General features: G+C 28.5%; 1 non-coding gene across 1 annotated transcript; it reads left to right on the top strand.

Moving 5' to 3' along the window:
* Positions 1-2,904: 2,904 nt before the first annotated feature.
* Positions 2,905-3,120, top strand: LOC115241788. The gene has a single exon (XR_003884965.1). It is a non-coding gene; the product is annotated as a small nucleolar RNA U3 (small nucleolar RNA).
* The last annotated feature ends 3,251 nt before the right edge of the window (positions 3,121-6,371 follow it).

Here is a 6,371-nt window from a genome sequence, read left to right as displayed (position 1 = left end):
ATATCGTAATAATAAAATAAAAGTTTTACAATTTCTTATATTGAGAATATTAGATGCTGGTAGCATCAATTATTAAATTGTATCTATAAATTGTAATTACATCTATAGCAATTGTTCACGAAACAAGATATATTTGATCGCGGAATTCGTATAAAATCGCGCATTTGAAAATAAATCGGCCATTAGATTTTATATAGATTTTATTATAATGCGCATTCGATTTCTCACGCACATTATAATTACAAATTATAAAATGCGCTCCGAATGTCAAAACATTTTTATTGTCGCAACATATTACAATTACCGTCAATTTATTTATTTATCGTGTACATACGCGAAATTTAAACCGTGATTTATCTTCTGATTTAATCTTTGAATAACATCGAAACTTCATCTATCTTTTCACATCCCGCACCGCGCGCCCACCGCGCGTCGTACCTGTTCTTTAAAAACTCTTTCTCTTTTAATTGAGAGAGACATAATCAAATTTATTGATGATTTTTTTGGTCGCGGTAGATTAGCTACATTTAATCTAAAAATTTTAATAAATTTTATATTGTACGTATTTCGTTATTATATTATTATATATGTATAAACATTATGTATTTTCAAATATGAATCGTTGCTTATTACCTATATTTAAAAATTTCTATTAGATTCTAATAAAATCTGAATAAAAAATTTTCCTCCTCGACAGTATCTCCACCTTAACGAAGGCATTTGCCGGGTGAAGAGGTTTGAGTACTCTAATGAACCTGAGAGCTATGCCGGCGGTAACATACAGCATTTTCGAATGAAATAGGTTTGATCGTTCCGAGATCGATTAATGACGTCATATATTCCGTCTTGGATTATTAGGAGTATTTGAATTATTAGATTAATCAATGAAATACTTCGAGTAAGCGTTTGATGATTAATCAAGACAAAAGATCTCGTGCTTTGAAGCCAAAACAGCATATTATATTAATATTTTTGAATAAAATGGAAGCAAAAAAGAAAGTAATTGAGAGAATAGAGAAAGAGGCTTCAAAATATTTTTATATCCCTCTCGGAACTTAGAAATATCTTGATACGTGATACGACATAGAAAAAATGGTTTTATCCATATAATCTTTTATTTTTTAAAGAGTTTTAATCACTAGCAGCATTAATTAATTCTTTCACGTTCATATGATCGCTCGATAATAAGTATATTATCAGGTTTTCGCAAAATGTCATACAAAAAATCGAGATATCTCTTGCAATATTACAATATTAAACAGAATTAAATGTTTCTTTTATATCTTGCGAGATGCTACCCCCAAAAAATTTATTTCTTCCAATACTAGAATATATCTTTATACAATAAACGAAAGATTGTGATTTCCGAAACGCGATAGTCTATTCTATTATAATTATTATATTTTCCTATAGTTTTAATCTTATTCTTTCGAATTCGAAGAAGTTATAATCATTAACAGCGTTAATTAATTTTTTCACATACACACACGTATTTATAAAATTACTTAGATATTAACTCTAGTTACCCGTTTTTTCAAAATCAAATAAATTAAAATTATACACACATACTTAATATTTGAACTGTCGAATGCGTGGCTCAACCATGACAGCCTTTTATTGATATGAAGTAATGCGTAGCGCAGTGTCGAGATAATCAGCATCGCGGAAAAAAAGCAACAATACTTGCGAGTATCAATTTAACATGCCTTTTTTAAGAGTGGACTATGTCACAATTTCTATTTTTATTTTTTAATTTTTTTTACCAAATTTTATAAAAATAAGAGATTAGATCTTTTGAAATATTATTCGCTTAATTTACCTGTTTGTCAAGCTATTTTTCGTACACTCGAGTAAGGGTTTTCTTGAATAAGGAGCCTAAAGGCTCCAGCACATAAAAAAGCTTAAGCAGTAAGACTTATAAGACTTAAGCGAATTGACCAATCACGATCGAACAGTAAGGTAGTCATATTGAAACGCTGATAGCAACGCTGAAAATTCCGTATGGATGAAATTCTTAAGTCTTAGTTTTACTGCTTAAGTTTTTTTATATACAGAGGTCTTAACAGATTCTATCAATTTGTTGATGCGGCATGTTTTAATGTTTTGGCCAATTTACGTGCAAAATATCGAACTAATAATGCAAAATATTTATAATCTTTTAAATGCGCATCTGCTTTTAGTTAAATCTTTAAATCTTATTTTTTCATGGGTAAATCATTTCGAAAGTAATAAATTACCTTCGAAATAATCATGTCTAGATGATGCTGATATTTAGATATATTTCTCCATACATTCGTACCGCAGTTATACGATTAAAATTAGCATGCATCAAAATTTTTCGCATTCTATTAAATTTATCTTCTTCATCCATTATAATAAATTGTAATATTTTTTGTATACTGAGTATTATGATCAAATGATAACATGACGTACGTTAATCTCTAATGCGCGAGTCAGAAGTTGCCATATCGCAGGGCTGAAAATGAAAAGGTAGACGTCACCCGCGATATTTTAAACCGATAAAACTCGTGTAATATGTAAAATATTTACATTAAATCATATATCATTGTATTTGTTTCAAACAGCGCTACAACTTTTATTCTATCGAAATGTCCACATGCATTGTTACAAAAAAAATTATGCATATCTCTCCGTTTATTAACACGGATAGTCTTTGTATGCAACTACTATGCTTAAAATAGAGTTTGAACCATTTAATTTGATATATATTTGTTATGGTCTATCGTCTATCTTATTTAATTTAGAAGATAAAACAGGGTGGCCATTTTTAGTGGGACTCTGTATATGCTTTAGTCGCTAGAGGGCTACAATGACAAAGTGTTACTCGTAGTAAAAATCCAATCACATACAGTATATATATGGCATGGGAGACAGCCAAATTTTAAGATCATGCTTCACAGGATCAGTTCTGTAGTGTTTGATCTCATTCTCCCTCCCTAACATGGGAGTAAACGTAACCATGATGAGGAGTGATAGCTCTCTTCCTTGAGCGTGAGAACGACACGAGTTCTCGACTTGTTTCGAGATCTCTGTCATCGATGATCGTTCACTCTTTGCACTCAGTGCAAAGGGGATGGGAAGTGGAGCTTTCTGAGTGGTTATACCTAATAAATTCTAAAGATAAAAATATTTGCAAATAGAAGTGATTATTAAAATCGATGTAGAATTTTTACATGTTTGTATATATATTTTTAATTTGCTCCGAACCACTTGCCATACTGTAATACTTAATAAATTCACTAACGATCGACCATATTTTACGTTCTACAATTTTTCTTAAAGTTCTCTTCTGTACATTAAAAACTAAACCATAGCTGACGTTATAAGAAGTATTATATATATGTATATATATATATATATAACCGTCAATAGCCGAAAAAACACTTTTCGGTACATTTTGAAATTGGTTATAAACTGGTTTAGTTCAAAACCTATAGAGCGAATTACAATCACTTTGATCTCATTTGAAAGATAATTTAATTCCGAACAAAAAGTTTCCTTTATACATGGGTCGAAAAATACTTCCTTAAAAAGAAATCCTATATATCAAATCGAAAAATCGCACGCGTTGTCTTCTTCTTTATCCAAGAACATGCGAGAGATATCACGAACAAAGAAAATATTATGTAACATGTGCCTATACATTTTACGCTTTGAATCTTCCAAATCACGAGAGCGTAACCGCAGTTTACGAATCCATAATCTTTATTCATTATCGTTTTAGCATAAACATGTGTAACATAACGATGAAAAGAAACATTCAAGACCTTCACAAATTTCGCTTTAATGTATAATTGACGACGATAGCTTTTTTGCTCTGTGTATGCGCGCGAATAAACTTGATAAGCAAGTTTTGAAATGTCACATTTATCGCATCGATACAACGTGTCGTTATGTAAATTTTTATTTTCATGCGGATGCGTATTATCTTATTTTGTGCGATATATATATTTATTGCACCTTACTGAAGGTATTGTAGTAAAATAAGCGAAAAAATGTGCGAACATTTTCCGAGATATTATATAATAATCTGTATCAGGCATTATAAATTAACGCTTCTTATTTAAATATCTCGATATTTGAAAAAATTGTTTAAAAAAGTTAGTTCTTTCATTTAAAATAAAATGTCAGTGATACTCTCGAGAAACCTCGAAAATCATGACTAAAAAATTTTATTAATATTTGACTTTTCGAATAGAACAGTTTCTTCTCGTATTTCCACATTTAAAAACAAAGAAGATATTTCAGATTAAATTATATGTACAATATAGTAATTTAGTAAAGAGGATCTAATAAATATCGCAAATATATCGGAAGGAAATATATATGTATGCATGCGTATTTTCCGCACTACATCACGCAATAATTACGGAAAGGAAAAAGGGAAACGTTTACAACCGGTTAACATACATTCCTCTTGCCTGGAAAATATTTTTTGAATATAGTGAATTGGATAGAAACTTGAACTCGTCAGTAAACATTCGCCTTTCTAACGACACGGTCAACGCTACAAGTACATATTATGTATTCGTTCATTTCGTTCTGTTGTTCTTTTTTTTGTTTTATTTTTCATTCTCTTCGTAAAAGACAGAATTTTGCAATTCAAACAGCGCATAAACCCTATATGTGATGCGATGTAAAAATACCTTCCGCATTTTCACAACAAAACGATAACAGATATCGCCGCGTAAGACTGATGTATTTCAAAAAATCGATATATCGTCCTTACAATGCTTAACAATAAATATATTCTTCGACTGTCTCGCGTCAATCATCGAGACGAGATCATTCGTTTCGCTTATTTCATCTTTCGCTATTTTTCTCTGTCAATTTTACAAGAATTTTTTATTTTTTCTCGCTATTCTTTTTTTTTACAATATTATCAATTATGCAACAAAAGATTTGGCAATATATACATTAAGGACTTCTTATAACTTCAGATATGATTTAATTTTCAATGTACAGAAGAGAACTTCAAATTGCAAAACGTAAAAATGGTCGATCGTTAGCGAATAAATTTATTAAGTATCAGAGTGTTGCAAGTGATTCGGAGCGAATTGAAATATATACAAACGTAAAAATTCTACACAGATTTTAATTATATATATATATATGTTTTTTTTTTTTAAATGTATAGAAGCTTAAAAATAGTACTTGTATTAAATTTATTTTATCATTATTATGAATTGTGTGTGTACACAAAGCTAATCAATTTCACGAAATGAGAAACAGTTTTATATTCAGAAATACATATGTTAATTAAAAAATACCTTTTTTTCTATATTCAGAATTTAACATTAGACTAAAAAAATTTCAAAGAAGTCGAGAACTCATGCCATTCTCAGGGAAGAGAACAATTATTGCTCCTCATTTCTCGTGGTTAAATCAACTTCCATCGTAAAATGAAGACTGACAATGGAAGTAATTCCTACAATAAATGTAAAATGTAAATTATAACATTTTTACAAAAATAAAATTTATTCGTCATAATCTTGTAACAATGAAGACAGATATTTAGAATTATTTTGCTTATTCATTATCTGTAATTAGGATTCAAGGCTAATTATATTTTTACAGTTCTAAAATAAAGGCAATTCTAAAGCTGAAAAAATAACTCTAAAAGAGTAAAATAATATGGTGAAAAATATAAAAATATAATATATATAAATATAATATTATTCTATATACTATTACACACACAAAACTTGATAAATTTTAATACTTTGTTTTAAGTACAATATGGTAAAAATTATATAAATGTAACTCCGAAATAAATTTTTTAATCATTGTTAGTAAAAATATATGACTATTTTATACAATAAATCTATAATGAGACAGATTTTTTTGTTTAAGATATCAATGAGAAGTTTAATATATATTAGAATAAAATGTTACAGATATATATTTGTATGAGACATTTATTAATACAGAATAAAGTTCATCCTGTATGCTACAATATTACGTAAGCGCGTATAACAAATTTGATATTTTTATTAACAAAAGATTTCAAAATATATAACAATTATATTATGGAATACAACTTCACATTTTAAATTTTTGGATTCATTTTTCTTTGTCCGTTTCCTTCAACATCATTCGCGATAAAAGATCATATTGCAATCGAACTGATTTTATAAAATTATATTATTTTTGTAGAAGCACAATGATATAAAAAAAATTAGAGCACCATTATTATACCACACTGCCTTTTTACAATACTTTATGAATTGTATTGTGCGATATTTTTATCGCTTACATTATTTTTATTGTATTATAACTTATTTTTGCATTGTATATATATATACACACATAACATATACGATGCGTTTATTCTATATAGTTATATTTAA

Source organism: Formica exsecta, unplaced genomic scaffold, assembly GCF_003651465.1.
Source record: "Formica exsecta isolate Colony F162 unplaced genomic scaffold, ASM365146v1 scaffold51, whole genome shotgun sequence".
Taxonomy (NCBI): Eukaryota; Metazoa; Arthropoda; class Insecta; order Hymenoptera; family Formicidae; genus Formica; species Formica exsecta.
The sequence above is the reverse complement of the archived record's forward strand: the minus strand, read 5'-3'. Positions and strand labels throughout refer to the sequence as shown.